Genomic DNA, 15,836 nt, shown 5'->3' with positions numbered 1-15,836 from the left:
AGAACCTGCATGCGGTCAATAATTCAACTTACTGCATGTAGTGGCTGTCATAGGCCCCAGACGGAGGTGAAGAAAGAGGTGACTTGTCCAGTGTCCCTCAGCTAGTCAGTATCAGCAGTAGGGGTTGAACTCAGACAATTTAATTCCAGAATTATGGAGGCCTAAGTGTGCATCTGGGGAAGAGACATTTGTTTTCTTAAATTACATTTTTTTTTCACTCACTAGTTGCCAGTGTGATGCACCAGCCTCTCGCACAGACATGTATCCGTCTGTCCATCCGTCCACTCATGCACACACGTCTGGTATTTGGGTGTTCTCTCAGCTCTCCAGAGTAACAGACTCAAGGGCAATTCTTGATTGATTTTTTTTTTTTTTTTTGGAAATTAAAGTTGAGAGGAAAAACTGCCCTCCAGTTAATCTCAGGCACGTGTATAAATACCTTTAGAAAGTCCCTGGTGGAATCTGTATCAAAGCAGCAGCATGACTATACTTAGAAACAATTTGCTCCATGTCAACCGTGATTTCTGACACCTGAATTTGAAAGTGACCTGGGTGGGCCCTGAGCCATCTACGCAACAGAGAGATGTGTTTACTTGGAAGGAGGAGAGGAAAGACGGAGGTATGTGTGGCCGTGGAATAATGTTCCACACACCCTTACAGGAGGGGATTTCCTTCTGGGTGTTTCCACAGAACCTTCCCTGTGTTTGTTTAAACCCATTGCACACTCTGGTCTGACAGCTGCCTGGCCCAGGGCCTTCCTTGCAGACGCATGCACAACCAACCTTCTTTAACAGCACCCTGCTCTGTGCCCCTCCCCCCCCCACACAATTACTTGAGTATATAAACCTCACTGAAAGGCAGGCTTTTCTTGGGAGCTAATAAATAAGCCCCAAAGCCATAACGTGTGTAAGACCTTGAAAAATGGCATCATCATCTATTGGGAATTGTGAACCCTGCAAAAAGCAGCTCATTGTATTTTCAGAAAAAGCTTTTTGTTAAAAAAAATAATAATAATGAACAAAACCCACCAAGTGGAGTGTATATGGAAAAAGCAATCTAGTCTGAGATTCTAAGGCTGGTCTCTTTGCTGCATTAATCTCTCCGTAGATTTTATGTAAGAGGCATTATTTGCAGGAAAACAAGATACCGTTTTGAAGAATTCCCCTCTCATCCCAGCTTCACATCTGCAGTTATAATCCTCTGATTGTGACCCCCGCGTTAGTTGCCATGGATGCTGAGCAGAAGTTTATGACCTCAGGGTGGGCTACAGTTTCTGGGGGTGAGAGGAGCCTCAGGCAATAAAAATCATGTTTTTCCAGAAAGAGAGGAAAGGGTTGGGGTGGGGGGAGATACCCTCAGGACGCATCCCTTAGCGGTGTGTCAGCACTTGACACGGAGAATTTTCAGCCCCACTTCTGGTCGCTCCTAGGACAAGATGCTGGACTGTGGTCAAGGGGACTCGGCCGGCAAAAGGCTATGTGACCGAAGACAAGGATTTTTTTTTTTTTTTCCTGCCCCTTAGACCTGTTTTCTGAGAGGCTGGGCTTGAGTCTTTCCGAATTCAAAGTGTTTTCTTCAACTGGTTTATCTTCGGTGGAGAGTCTCCAGGTCGGCCACGGGTGCGGCACTTCCTTGACTTCAGGCAGCCCGGTGGTTTCCTGGAGCAGCCGCGCCCGGGGCCACTGCTCGGTGCGGGGCGGGGGCGGGGGGCTGGGGGGCGGGCTCCGGTCCCGCTGAACCTTCCTTCTCCGTGAAAGCAAGCAGGCTGGGCCGTAGAGCCTGAGAGAGCGGTCTCCAGTTGCAAAACCACAACAGAGGGCTTAGAACCCACCAGCGCCGTGGCCTTGAATATCAATGCACGGGCTGGCTCCAGACCACCAAGTTCGTTAAAAAAATGTCTCTGGCAGGGTGTCACTGGCAGACTTGAGGGGTTTCGGTTTGCTCTCATTCGGAATCACCGCCGCGCACATGCCGTGTTGACTTGGAACGGGAGGGGGCGGGAACCAAACCCACCGCTCGGCGCGCACGCCTTGGTCTCACATTCCAGACCCAAGCTGATGTGTGTCCGCGCGACATGGGGCGGGGGGGCGGGTTCTCTTCGGATGTTTCATTCGCCATCTGCACGTCACTCCCAAAACTTTTCCTCCCTGCGCTCGGGGAGTCAGGTTGACGCGCCCCGCATGCCGGGCTCCGGGCGCGGGGCTAGGCGCGCTCCCGCGGAGCCGGAGCCGCAGAGGCTGGGCTGCCCCCGCCGCCCCCAGGCTGGACTCCTGCTTCTCAGGTACAAGTTGGGTGCCAGGCGCGGCGCGGGGGCGGCCACAGGCGGCGGGTGGGTGTCTGGCCCCGAGCTCCGGCGCCCCTCCGCGTTCCGGCCGGGCAGCGCCGGGGTCGGCCCGGGCTGGGCGTAGGGAGTCCGGGCCGGCCGAGGCTGCGCGCAGCCTCACTCCCCACGGCGCTCTCCGCGCGGTGGCGGCGGCGGCGGCGGAGGCGACGACGGCCCAGGCAGACAATGAACTTGCGAGCGCGCGCAGAGCCCAGGCAGGTTTGGGCCCCGCGACCCTCGGCCCAGCCTCACCGAGGCAATCGGCGTCTCCAGCGGAGGGCGTCCCCTCGCCGCCGATCCCGGCCGCGCTCCGGGCGCCCCGCGCGCCGGGGACCCCGCGGGAAGGGATGCTCGGCGGCGGCGGCGGCGCCAATGGCTCGCACGCCCCCCTCTCCCGCTAGGGAGAATGCGATCGGAGCTCCGGGACCGGGGACTCGGCGGCGGGGTGGTGGCGCTGCGGACAGCTGCCTCTGGGCACGCACAGGCCGGCTGTCCAAGAGAACGGCCCCAGGAGTCGGAATGGGGGTGCGGGGGGCGCGCTCTGCAGGCGGAGGACCGACTGACCGACCGATTGGTGCTTTCTCCCTAGGAGCGCGCGTGGGGTGAAGGTGGGGGTAGGGATTCCCCAGCCAGGCGCTCCGCTCCGCGGCGCACTTCGGGGAAGTTTCCAGGCGCGGCCCGGGGCAGGTTGGTGTGTTTGCTATCCGCCACTCTCTCCCTGACACGGGTTCGGGGCCACCTTCCTGCCCAGGCTCCAATCCCGCGGCCGCCCCGGGCGGGGAGGCGTGGGGTGGGGGATCTCAGGCGCGGAAGCCCGTGGGACCGGGTTCCGGGAGGGGGACCGCGTGGGCGGGCCTGGGAGGAGACCCGGGCGCGGCGAGGCCCGGAGCGGCCTGAACTTTTGCTCCCCGCCTTCTTCCTCCGGGCCCTCCGCCCCCTGTTCCCTCCCAGCGCCCCGCCGCAGCTCCGGAGGCGGTGTGACTCGGGAGGAGCCGGCGCTTCCCGGCGGTGGCGGAGGCGGCGGCGGCGTCCCCAGCCGGCCTGGGCGCGGCGAGCCGAACGCTGCAGGTCTGAGCCGAGCGGCGCTGAGGGGCGGCGGGGGCTGCGGGGCGACGGAGCTGCGGGGAGCCGGGGTGGCATCAGCCCCTGAGAGGGGGCGACGCCGCCGATTGGGATGGAGCGCGAGTCTGTTGGGCTATAGGTGCGGGTGTAGAGGACTCGGCGGCCGTGGGCTGATGGGGGACGGGTCGTGGCGCAGGTGGCCCCCTTGGAGTCCTCCTAAGATCACGGGATGGAGGCGCCCGGGAGAAGCGAACCTCGCCTTTGGGAGAATGAATGAAGCGCTGTGAAAGCGCCTTCCGACTCCTCCGGGCGAACGGATTGGCCGGCGTGCGCGCGTGTGTGCGTGTGTGTTTAGGATTCGGAGCCGCCAGGGTCCTGGGCGCGGCTGCTTGACCGCCCCGTCGCGGTCCTGGCCCCACGTTGCCCGTCCGCCCCGCAGCCCGGGTTGGCCCGCGGGGGCTGGAGCGGCGGGTACAGACTGAAGGCTGGGGCTCGGGGGCTGGCTGTTGGCAGCTGAAGTCCGCGCCTGGAGTAGGGAGGTTCGAGAAGGAGGCGATAAAGCCTGGGGCTGAGCCCAGCTTCCCCGCCCCCGGTCCGTTTTCCCATTCCCCGAGGCCCTTGCTACATTCATGTTGGGTGAGTTGATGGCACGGAGTTTGGGGGAATGAAGTTACATCTCTAGGAAACCCCAGGACGCCCCGCGAAGGGATGTGGCGCGCCGTCTTGTGAGGCTGAGCCAAGGGGTTTGCAGGGCCCCAGATCTTATCAGCTGCGGTTCTAGAAGGACATCCACCAGGTGACGGAGCAGAAAAGCAGTGGGGGGGCGCACCTCCTGAGGCGCCTGGGGGGAAACTGAGGCCTGGAGATTTGCCCCAATTTCCTCTAGAACTGCCCCCCTCCCGTTCCTCCCCCACACAGCATTTTCCATGTCCAGCTTTCCTTCTCCCCTTCCCCCAGTGGCAAAATCAGGAGCCCTCCCTTCCAGAACATGGTTCTTGTTAATTTTACCAACAGCATGTTGAATCCGGATGTCTTAGCATACAAATCATATATGATTTTGTTTAGAATAGCATGGGAATAAAATGCCTTTTAACTGCTGCTGCTAGGTAGTTTTTAATCAAATAGGTTTTTCAAATGGGTTTAATCAAATAGGTTTTTCTCTCTAACGCTCCTGAAAGATTTCCAGGAGAATGTCCTGCCTCCTGCTGGCTGGGGGAACTGAGCCAGCAGGTGAAGCAGCTTGCCAGGCTCTCTCAGTGCATAGGTGCGCAAGTGAGCCAGAAGTGGAGCTGCAGGGGGCTCTTCTCCCCCTTCCAGGTCCAGCTCCCTGGCCCTCCGAAGGGAATTCAGCAGTGTTTTTGTGTTCTTTCTCGGGTGTTGCATGACTGCAGTGAGCAGCATTAATTCATCCAGGACCTTGTGTTTGGAGGCAGGATGGAGAGGCTGATTTGTCCAGAGTGGATCCCCTGCCTGCCTTGCTGTTCTTTGATGATCAGATGCCCAGAGGTCCCAGCACTGTCACGGTGGTTGCTGTGAGGCCTCTGTGTCTGCACCTTTCTTCTTTTCTGTTGCTGTTGCCTGTGGCCAGGAGAAGGGAGGTGTTTGGTTTTCCCACTGGCCCGAAGAAGAGAAGATTAATCCCAGTGTGTGGAAGAGGCAGTGTTTGCAGGAAAGTTTGGGAGAGGTTGGGAAGTGGACTTTGCTTATTTGGTGTCTGGAGAAGGCGCAGAAGAGAAGCCCCAAGTTTACCATCTAGTCCACAGGAATCTCAGGCTCTTGGAACCTGCTCTAGTGGGTGCTTCAGGTTAGAGCTGGGCTGTGATTAGACCGTGGGTGTCCAAGGCCGCCTATGACCTGGCTGGAGGTTGCCTGGCGCACTGGCTTCCAGTTGAATCCCTGCTAGCTCCAGGGGATGGGGAGAGGTGGGGAGACTCCGGGGCTGCCCTGAGCAGGTGAGCACATGCCCTACCCAAGAGGGCAGCTTTGATTCAGCTTTACCCAGCTGGGAGAAAAACTGACTTGACAAGTCTTGTTAATTTTCAAGGAAATTCTCAAGCCTGAACATTTAAGTGTGGGCTCAAATTCTACAGGGAAAGGAGACGGTTGGGAGTGGGTGCTCTGCCAAGAAGTCTGAAGCTTGACATCTGGTCCTGAGTTTGCATATTGGGAAGGGTGTCCCACCATCAGAGAGGTGTAACACATGATAAGGATATGGAGACCACAGCCCCAGGCCAAGGGACTAGAATGACGGACGCCTCTGTGCCTGTGGCCAAGTGCCAGCCTTCATGTGCTGTGTGTCACGCATCCATTCAGTAGCTGTCTGATGAACTCCTGTCTCAGTTGGTAAAGAATTTGCCTGCAATGTAGGAGACCCGGGTTTGATCCATGGGTCAGGAAGATGCCTTGGAAAATGAAATGGCAACCCACTCCAGTATTCTTGTGTAGAGAATTCCATGGACAGAGGAGCTTGGTGGACTACAGACCATGGGGTCACAAAGAGTTAGACACGACTGAGGGACTAACACTCTCACTTGCCATATGGAAAGAGGCACTCTGCATAAAACTTTTCATATTGTTTCATTATTCAATAGTATACACCGATACCGGGATAAGACAGAGTTCCTGCCTTTCTAGGAAGGGCGCAGGCAAAAATGTCTGTGCCAGGTAGATAGTTGAGCAGTGAGCTGCATTAACAGCTGGGAGAGTAAGGCCAGGAAAAAGGCCAGTGAGGGATGGGTGGCCTGGGAGGAGTCTTTTCTTACCATTGTGAGAATTGAGGCTTGGAGCAGTGAGTCTCAAGTCACAGAGCCCAGAAGTGAAACATCAGCCCAGATCTCCAATGCTCTGGCTCCTGGGCCGGCTCTTACATCCCACCCTGCCAGGCTGGAGCCTCTTGGAATCTCCCAGATGAGTGGACATCCCCTTTGCTGGGCAGCTCTTGCTTCCTGCCCCCCAGATCCAGACCCTGTCCTGATCCCCAGGCGTCAGCAGTTCCAGGATTACAGAGGTACTGTTTGGAACCTGTTCATATGAGAGATGAGTTTCCTTGATCTATGAGTAAAAGCAGAAAGTACTTAGAAACCTAGCTGGCCTGGGAGCGTTGTTGTGTGAGCATTCCCTCACCAGGCGTCTCTTGAGCGGCACGTGATGTGGAAGTGATGCTTTCAGTCATCAGCTGGTGAGGATGGTGCACCACCACCTGAAAGCCGGGCTGCTCGGGACGGTGGCTGACTTCCGCCCTAACTGTGCCGCTTCGCTGCGATTCAGAGCCTGTCTTCTCACTTAGCTGACAGCATATCAGGGGACTGTTCTGACTTGCACAGGGTGTTTCTTTATTGTTCTCAGGTGCTGGGGTCTGATTTCCTTCCTGAGAGGCTCCTCTGTTAAAACGAAGTGCTAGGATGGGAAGATTTGTGTGTAGACCTGGGTCTTCACAGCGTGAAATGAAGCGCAGAGGTGGTTGTTATCTAGTGTGTGTATCCAGTGTCCACATCTAGGAAGAAAAGTAAAGGGTCTGTGTTCATTCGGGCCAATACATAATATTTTTAAGTACGGGCATTGGGGAGGAAGACGTTTGGTCCTAACAGCTGTCCTTTGCTGGGTCCCTACGGGTTCCCAGCTTGCCCTATGCCAGCCTGGTCAGACAGGTCTCCCTTTGTCTCAATCAGAGGGCGGGGAGGCTGTTGGAGACCACAGGGCCCAATCATTTAGCCCTCCGGATGTGCAAGAGGTCGGATCACAGAATGGCAGTGGAGGAAGGAGGGACTCGGGGTGGGGGTGGGGAAAAGCAGTCATGGCTCTCAAAGGGGAAGGCGGTGATGAATCAGCAAGTGGGGTGGGGGGGTGGCAAAGGAAAGCAGGTTCTCGGTCTCTGTTGATTTCGAAAGGGATGTGGAGGAAATGCGAGCAGCCTGTTTCATCAGCACCAGCCAAACGCGGCATTTATGTCTTCCTCCAGGTGCAAGCCCAGGGCCAGGTGCAAGGGGGCCACGAGGCAGAGCTTAGAGTAGTGGGCCAGGCAGAACTTGCACGAGTCAGACTACGTAACACTGCCCAGAGCGCAGCAGTTGCTAGGTTAGCGCGGCTCTGAGATTGGAGTGGCCTGAGAGCTGGGGCCTGAGAGCTGAGCCAGGTGTTATTCGCTCTGTTGTGTCCTGTTCTTTGCAACCCCATGGACTGTAGCCCGCCAGGCTCCCCTGTCCAAGAGATTCTCTGGGCGAGAATCTGGAGTGGGTTGCCATTCCCTTCTCCAGGGGATCCTCCCCACCCAGGGATCGAACCCAGGTCTCCTGAGTCTTCTGCATTGCAGGTGGATTCTTTACCATCTGAGCCGCCAGGGAAGTCCTACACAGGACACTTAATACCTGCTTGGAGTGGTGCCTAGCATACAGTAAGTGCTTAATATACATCAGCTCTAGAGCTCATTACTGGGGATGGGAGAATGTTTCTGAGCTCCCTGAAATTGCTTGCCCAGCTTTCTTTTTTTTTAAATGTAGCTGTGTATATTTCATGGTGGAGGAGGGGAGCATGACTTTTAGCATATTCTACCTCAGAGAGCTTCTCTGACACCCCAGGACGCCTTAGCTTCTAGTCAGGCTGATTGCTTCATCTCTCCCGGCAAAGAGAGGGCTACATCCACAGCCGCCCTCTGAGATGTTTCCAGCGGACGCCGTGGACAGGTGGCCGGGCGGTTTGGCTGTGCTCCTGTGTAGTGGTGATTAAGCCGAGGGCAGATCAGGGGATGTTCTGGGGAGGCCAGCTTTCGAATGTTGCATTCCTGAGCCCCACTCCAAGCTTCAAAGAGTTCTGAGCGGGTGTGCCGGGGCCTTCTTGCCCGGGCAGGCTCATCCTGACACCTATGCTATGTTTCTAGAATTTGTCCGGGTCCAGGCCTTCTGGGTCTCTGAAGCAAGAAAGGCTGGCAGATCCTCAAAAGCAGAGAGTGTCATTATAATGGAAACCTGGACCCTTTCCAGAACTGTGCTTGTGATAAAAATATTGAGACAGGCCGCCTCATCATCCAGGTGCCTGGAAAATACCCCAACATGGGCACATAATTAGATTACAGGGCTGTGCTATGCTCAATCACCTCGGTTGTGTCTGACTCTTTGCGACCCCACGGACTGTAGCCCATCAGGCTCCTCTGTCCACGGGGTTCTCCAGGCAAGAGTACTGGAGTGGGTTGCCATGCCCTCCTCCATCGGATCTTCCTGACCCAGGGATTGAACCCACGTCTCTTACGTCTCCTGTGTTGGCAGGCTGGTTCTTTACCCACTAGCGCCACCTTTCTGTTCAGATGCTCAGTCGTGTCCCACTCTTTTCAACCCCATGGACTGCAGCACGCCAGGCTTCCCCGTCCTTCACCACCTGGGCAGGCACAGTTGTTTTTTCCTATGACGGGTGGTTTCACATCTTCTCTTGAAATGGAATATGTGCCTGCTGACCCTTTTTGCTCCCTGTGATCGAGATGATATTGGTGTGACCTCAGAGGGGGAGAGGCCTCCGGAGATGGTGGGTCCCTTCCTCCAGGGTAGCCCTGGATCTCGGGGAAGTTCTGACCTGCTCTGCTTGCCCTTGTAGGGAGCTGCCCTGAGGGGGCCGGGGGCCCATAGCGCATTTGCTGTGAGGTTGGAAGGTGCATTTCAGAGTCTGAGAGGCCTGTAAAGCTGTGTTATTGTCTCACTCCTTGTTGAAAGGGGTCTGGACTGCTGTGTCTCCCCTTTGTGACATGCGTTAGCTGATTCGGGCTGAATGAGGCGAGTTTGACTAGCACCTTCATTTTCTAATCAACCAAAGGTTTGATGCCCATCACACGGATGTGGATTTAGCCTGAGTGTGGAATCCCTTGTCCCCTTGGAGAGGCAGCCTAGGTGGTGGGGTGAGCCTGGACGCCACGTGGACCTGGGCTTGAGTCGCTCCTGTGCTTCTGTGTTCCATTATCGTGACCCTGGGCCAGTGGTTACATCTGCTTGGTCATCAGTTTCCTTATCTGTAAAGTGGGGTTGATAATCTCTATCTTGTTTTTGTAGCATAGTTTGGGTACCAGGAGTACAAATGGGCTTCCCTGATAGCTCAATTGGTAAAGAATCCGCCTGCATTGTGGGAGACCCCGATCGATTCCTGGGTCGGGAAGATCTGCTAGAGAAGGGATAGGCTACCCACTCCAGTATTCTTGGGTTTCCCTTGTGGCTCAGCTGGTAAAGAATCCACCTGCAATGCGGGAGACCTGGGTTTGATTCCTGGGTTGGGAAGATCCCCTGGAGAAGGGAAAGGCTACCCACTCCCATATTCTGGTCTGGAGACTTCTCCATGGGGTCCCAAAGAGTGGGATACGACTGAGGGACTTTCACTTTCTTTTCACAGTACAAACTAGGGTCCAAGGGAGCCCCCCAAATTAAACCCCTCTTTCCTGGCCAAGTTCTGAACCAATGGAGAGAGGGGAGGAGAAAGATGCATAAAGAGAAATGCAGTATTTGGTCCCAACTGAAGTGGATCTTGGAGAATGTGATTGAACCAGTGGGCATGTGGGCATCGCATACCTGAAGTGAGAAGCGGGCAGTGAGGCCCACTGACCTCTCCTGAGTCGCAGGCCAGTGGGAAAGCAGCAGCCTCTTCCGGGGCGGCTGCCACTGCCCCCCTCAACCTGGTGCAGCCAGCAGGGGGCAGTGCCTACTCTGTGTGGGAAGAGATGAGGCCAGGCTCTTCCTTGCACGCTCCTGGGATGGTGTGGACCTCACCAGGTGGAGACACAGTGGTGGTACACAGGCAGCTCTGTCTCCATGAGGCAGGAAACATCAGGAGTGGGCAAGAAGAGTCCCCCGCGGCCCCCCACCTCCCCTGACCCCTCCATCCACCCAGAGCAAATGATAGGTGCTGAGCCCGGGGCCTGACCCATGGAGGGGTCTCACACATGGCACCTGTTAGGTGCAGAGTTGATAAGGACAGCATTAGATATGCAGTCGGTAAGGACATCAAGGTTAGGAGGTAAGCCTGTCGACTGTGTTGCTACCTGCAGAGCATGGCAGTGATGAGTTAGATTGAGGTAATGATCAGCCTTTGACCTCAAGGCTGCATTCTAACTGTAACACAAGGGTAATTTACAAGGAGGGGCAGAACCACTGGCAGACTGACCGCCTGGTAGCCTGAGTGTGAGAGCCTTTCTGCCTTCTCTCGGTCCCCCACTCTTGATTCCCCCTCTCGGCCTGAATCTTCATCCAGCCCCCTGCCCCCATCTCCTCATTGCCTTCTGGAAGTTTTGCGAGTAATTCTTAACCGTCTTTCCACATCCTTCCATCCAGATGTCACTGTTCTCCTCTGAGTGTCTGCAGGGATCCTCTACTGACCTTGACCTTGACCCCATCCTCCTTTTTACTATGATCTTTCTAGTATTCCTGGGTGTGGTCCACTCACCCCAGCCTGGTGAGCCTCTCAAGGGTGAGAGGCTGTCGGGGGGTCCGGTCAGTCGCTAGAGACTGTCGTTTGTTGAATTAACACATCAAGAACCAGCTTGTCCTGGAGAAAGGGCTGTGATGGATTTCGTGTGGGCCTCTGAATGTACACCCAAAGAAGACAGAAAAGTAACCCCAGTTTGGTAGCGTGGTGCAGGAGAGTTAGTGCTTATCAGTAAATTTCAGAAGGAGTCAAGAGCCTAATGTGCTAAACTTGGCTTTCCTGACATTAGGTTTTGGGCTATTACACAGTTTTTTTTGTGTGGCTGGAGAGTCTTGGGGAAAAATACTATGGAAATTTGTATTTCAGGAATAGAAGCAGGAGCCATTAACTCAGGCAAGAAATGTGGGAGCTGTTAGTGTTTCTTATAGCCGGTATAAATAGCTTGTCATTAAGTTCCATGCTCCTTTGTTTGGAATGTAAATATTTGCATTAAAAATATAAAGTATGTCCTGGAGTGTATTTATAGAGACCATAATTTCCAAACCGAAAATCAGACTATTGGTCTACAGAGGATTGTTCCCTCTGATTCGTGAACCTGTTTATATAAAGAGCCTTCCAAATGTACACACGCAAGCTGCATTTGCTTTGTGCACGTCAGGGATCTCCAGGATTACAAGAAAGCGGTGGCCCTGGGGAACTGGGCCAACCAGTGGGGTTTCCCAGTAGACACTTGTGATCATGCCATCTGTTAAGCTGCAGCCACCCTGGGCAGGGCGAAGTTTTGGCCCAAGTCCCGTGGGACCGGCCGGCTTCCCTGCCTTCAGTTTCCTGGACATCCAGGTGGGAGTTGGCTGCAGCTGGCTAGTCTCTGGGTCGTGTAACCATACACTCGATTTCAGAATCGCTGTTGCTTTAAGAAGATGTGGAGAAGAATTCAGGATCGGTGGTGCTCTTTCCATGGTCTCGTTTCTGGTTCAAGGTTGAGGGCCTCCGTCGGATGTCATCCTCCGGCAGATTCTTGGGGCCGTTTAGCTTTTTCATTTTCCATGATGAACAGCGCAGACTTGTCAGACGTTTGCCGGAGACAGGATGTCAGCACGTATTTGCTCTTCTTTGGAATGAGAGACTGGGGGCTACAGTCCGGCTGGGCCGGGGCCTCTGCTCCTGGCATTGTGTGTGTGTGTGTGTGTGTGTGTGTGTCTGTGTTGGGACGGAGCGGGTTTATTCTCGAGGGGGCAGCCCTTGCTGGAAAGCCTCTCTCCAGTGTCTCAACAAATACAGAGTGAAGGTCGTCTGGTCGGTGGGAGCGGGCCGACCTGGTCCACAAGTGAGCTCTGAATCCAGGCTGTCCCCCACCTGGAAACCCCCTATCATCACAAGGTGATGAAGGACAAATGAGAGGGGATCCAGGGGGATCTTGGCAGGACTGGGGGTCCCCCCACTGCAGCCTCTGGTTGGCTGGTAGCAGCACCTCCTTTGCCTGGCATCCCAGGCAGCCCAGGACCCTTCTGTGGGGTGGGGGCCAACTCCATCTCTCCCCCCATGCGCTGTTGCTTTAGGACCAGGACTCGGTTGAAATGGCAGGAATCCTTCTCGGTCTCGTACGGGGCATCGTGTCCTGGCTGTAGGAGCTTCAGGCATCTCTCTGCTCGGGATCCCAGGATGCCAAGCCACACTCAGGGGAGCAAGTAAAACAGGGTGGTGATCTGAGGGGAGGGGCGAGGCGAGCCGAGTCATCAACCTGACCATGCCCCGTGCACCATCCAGGGTTAAGCACTCAACTTCCCCTGGTTGCCTCTTACTTTGACCCATCAGTATTTCTTATCTGAAAGAAATACCCTCTGGGCTTAGAAATGGTGAGTCCTTAGAGAGGACCATCTTCCTGTTTACCTGGATGTTCTTGAACTGTGGGACACTCAGAATTTCCCTTTCTGTGGTCATCTGTAGCCGGACCCACATGTTGTGACCTTCCCTTATTCTCTCACAATTCTCGATCAAGGTAATAGTTCCAGGAGGCCCCAGCCAACCCCATATCAGACCAGTAATCCAGCCGCGCTGTTTTGAAAGTCAGAGGAAATAGCTGCTTTTAGGACATGTTGAATTTGCTGAAGAAAGTTGTCAGGAGCGCTAAATGAGAGGATGAAAGAACGCTCAGAATAATGGAATTGGGATCAGCCTGACATCTGTGTCGCCCTAACTTTGAAAGCTATTTATACTTGTTCCGTAGCAGTTTCTGTGAGAAATTAGAAAGATACACAAAAGGGAAGAGGGAGCTTAGCAAATGTGGCCTCTTCATTGGAAATAGCTTCCAGGCAAAAAGAAAGAAAATCCTTTGCTCACCGGCTGGCTGTTGAAAATCCACGCATCTTTTGCATTCTTCACAATTTGTTTCTGAGAATAAAAATGATGTATTAAAGAGTAGATGAAACCTCAGTTGCCATTTCGATGGTAGAAAATAAATTTGCTTTTGGCTGTTAAAACTGAAATAAATCAATAGAAAAATGCAAGCCTGCCCACTTTGAAGTCAGCAGTTTTTTTTTTTTTTTTTTTTTTTTTTGTGGTTTATGTACCTTTGGATCAGTTATGAAGCTGTGGAACTGTTTAGGGAGAATGTGTGTGTGTGTATGTGTATTTATGTTATGTATATTTACTTTACAATGTTCTCATCTGATTTATTTTTAAAAATCATGCAAAAGTTTTTTTTTTTTTATTCAACCTATCCTTTTTATAAAACAGCTTTCAGTTCAGTTCAGTCGCCCAGTCATGTCTGACTCTTTGCGACCCCATGAATCGCAGCACGCCAGGCCTCTCTGTCCATCACCAACTCCCGGAGTTCACTCAGACTCATGTCCATCGAGTCAGTGATGCCATCCAGCCATCTCATCCTCTGTCGTCCCCTTCTCCTCCTGCCCCCAATCCCTCCCAGCATCAGAGTCTTTTCCAATGAGTCAATTCTTCGCATGAGGTGGCCAAAGTACTGGAGTTTCAGCTTTAGCATCATTCCTTCCAAAGAAATCCCAGGGCTGACCTCCTTCAGAATGGACTGGCTGGATAATGAGATGTAATTCACATGACATAAAATTCACCATTTAAAGCATACAGTTCAGTAGTTTTTAGTAGGTTCACAGATGTGTGCAACCAGAACCGTGTTTTCTTTTAGAGCATGTCCTCATATTAAAAGGAAACCATACACCTCTTAGCTGTTAGCCCCTATCTCCCCATTCACCACCCCCACCCTAAGCAACCAAGAATCTACTTTATCTCTATTGATTTCTTTATTCTGGACCTAAGATGAATGGAATCACATAGGATATGTTTTTTGTGTGTGTCTGGTTTCTTTCACTTAACACCATGTTTCATGGTTCATCTATATGGTAGCTTATATCAGTACTTCATTCCTTTATATGGCCACATGATATCCCATTGTATGAATAGGCTGCGTTACATTTATCCATTCATCTGTTGATAGGGTGGTTCCACTTTTTGGCTCTTAGGGATAATGCTGCTATAAACATTCATTTATGAGTCTTTGTGTGGACATGTTTCCATTTCTAGGATTAATTTTTTTGAGCTATCTTTACTTGCTTTCCATAATTCATTTACTTTTTTGTATGCTCTTCTCCTGGCCCTAAAGGAGGACTGATTCTCAGATGAGGTTCTGATTCCCTTGGCTTGTCTGAATGTTAGAGCTTGCAAAGGCCTTCAGGGGAACATAGTCCTGCCCCATTTTGCAGATGGAGAAACTGAGGCCCAGAGAGGCCACACAGAGTCAGGATTGAATCTGGGTTTTCAGAGTCGACTCAGTTACACTCAACATTCTCCCTGAGCCCTTTTACTAAGCGGCAGGTCACCCTCTTGATTGGCTGGGGATGGTAAACGCAGGCTGGTTGGGTGGACAGGCGGTGACCGCCTGGCCCTCGCCTGCTGTCCTAACACCCTCTGACCTGCAGAGGCCCCGCAACAGCTCATCCTCCACCAGCTGCCAAGCGAGAGCTGCAGCTTGTGGCTTGTGGCGCCAGTGCCTCCCGAGTTCTTTCCCTGCAGCAGCGGGAGGCCAGCGCTTATCCGGGGAGTAATTAAATTAGGAACCAATTCAGAGAATGAAATTTTATCTGATCTGGCTGAGCCCATAAACACGGGGCTGTGCTTGTGACTCCAGGGTACATTATGAAGTTGATTTTTAAAGAGGCTGGGCCATAACAAGGAAGGAAATGCACAGGGCCAGCCGGCAGCTCTCCCGGGCAGGGGTGCTGCAGTGGCTGGGGGTGCATTCCCGGGTGTTGAGCCGAGTCCCCAGGCCAGCTTCTGTATTGTGACTGGAATGTTCTCGGCGCTTAGGAAGGCTCACCTGTTGAGATCCTCCTGGATGCATTTCACGCTCTTATTGTTGACACTGCAAGGCACCTCTATAACTACAATCAGAGGGAACTTTGCCGGAAGCTTGTTGGTTCTAAATGCAGGTTCTAAATCTAAAGCCCTCTGGGGCTTTTTGAAAGAAAACGCATATTCCACTTCTGTGTGAGCTCTTCAGGGGTGGGCCCCTGGCGTCTGTGTACCTGTGCGCTCCCGTGTGCACGCGTGTGGTCATGTTTGTACGTGGGTGCGAGCGTTAAGCTCTTTAAGATGGGACGTAGCAGTGATCACAGCTGTTCTTCTGAGAAGGATTTCCAGTTCTTCCATGGCAAAGATGGGGGCCGGTAATCTGCAGACATCTCAGGAGTGAGCCTCTTTTATCCTCAGTCTGTCCTTGACTGTGACTTTCTTTGGGTTTTTTGGTCAGATTTCCTGGATGTAACTAGCATACGTGTTCCTCACTGCAGCTTCCATGGGATTTTAGCTCTAGTTTTCTTTTCTGCATGAATGGCCCTCATCTCCACAGGGGCCCAGCCAGAGGCCCAGGAGTCGCCTTTGGCCTTTAGCATGTCACTGCAGGAATTACCTCCATTCCGTCTCTGCCTTCAGAAGGTTATTTGTCCCTTTAGGATAGGAGGTGTGTCTTATTCAAGGTTACATCCCCAGGACGCGGGCCATGGGAAAGAATGGTTGGCTGGACGGACAA

General features: G+C 53.5%; 1 protein-coding gene across 3 annotated transcripts in view; it reads left to right on the top strand.

Annotated features, from left to right (window-relative positions):
* Positions 1-2,133: 2,133 nt before the first annotated feature.
* CHST15 (carbohydrate sulfotransferase 15) overlaps positions 2,134-15,836 on the top strand; it is an 80,487-nt gene continuing 66,784 nt past the window's right edge. For 2 of the 3 annotated variants that reach the window (XM_059882099.1, XM_024986067.2), the window contains exon 1: positions 2,134-2,281. The gene's annotated coding sequence lies outside the window, so the exon portion shown is untranslated. Of the gene's footprint in view, positions 2,282-3,283; positions 3,392-15,836 lie in introns of those variants that run through there. The other variant, XM_024986066.2, reaches the window with a different exon arrangement.

This window comes from Bos taurus, chromosome 26 (genome assembly GCF_002263795.3).
Source record: "Bos taurus isolate L1 Dominette 01449 registration number 42190680 breed Hereford chromosome 26, ARS-UCD2.0, whole genome shotgun sequence".
Taxonomy (NCBI): Eukaryota; Metazoa; Chordata; class Mammalia; order Artiodactyla; family Bovidae; genus Bos; species Bos taurus.
Note: the sequence above shows the minus strand (reverse complement) of the source record. Positions and strands in the feature narration are given on the sequence as shown.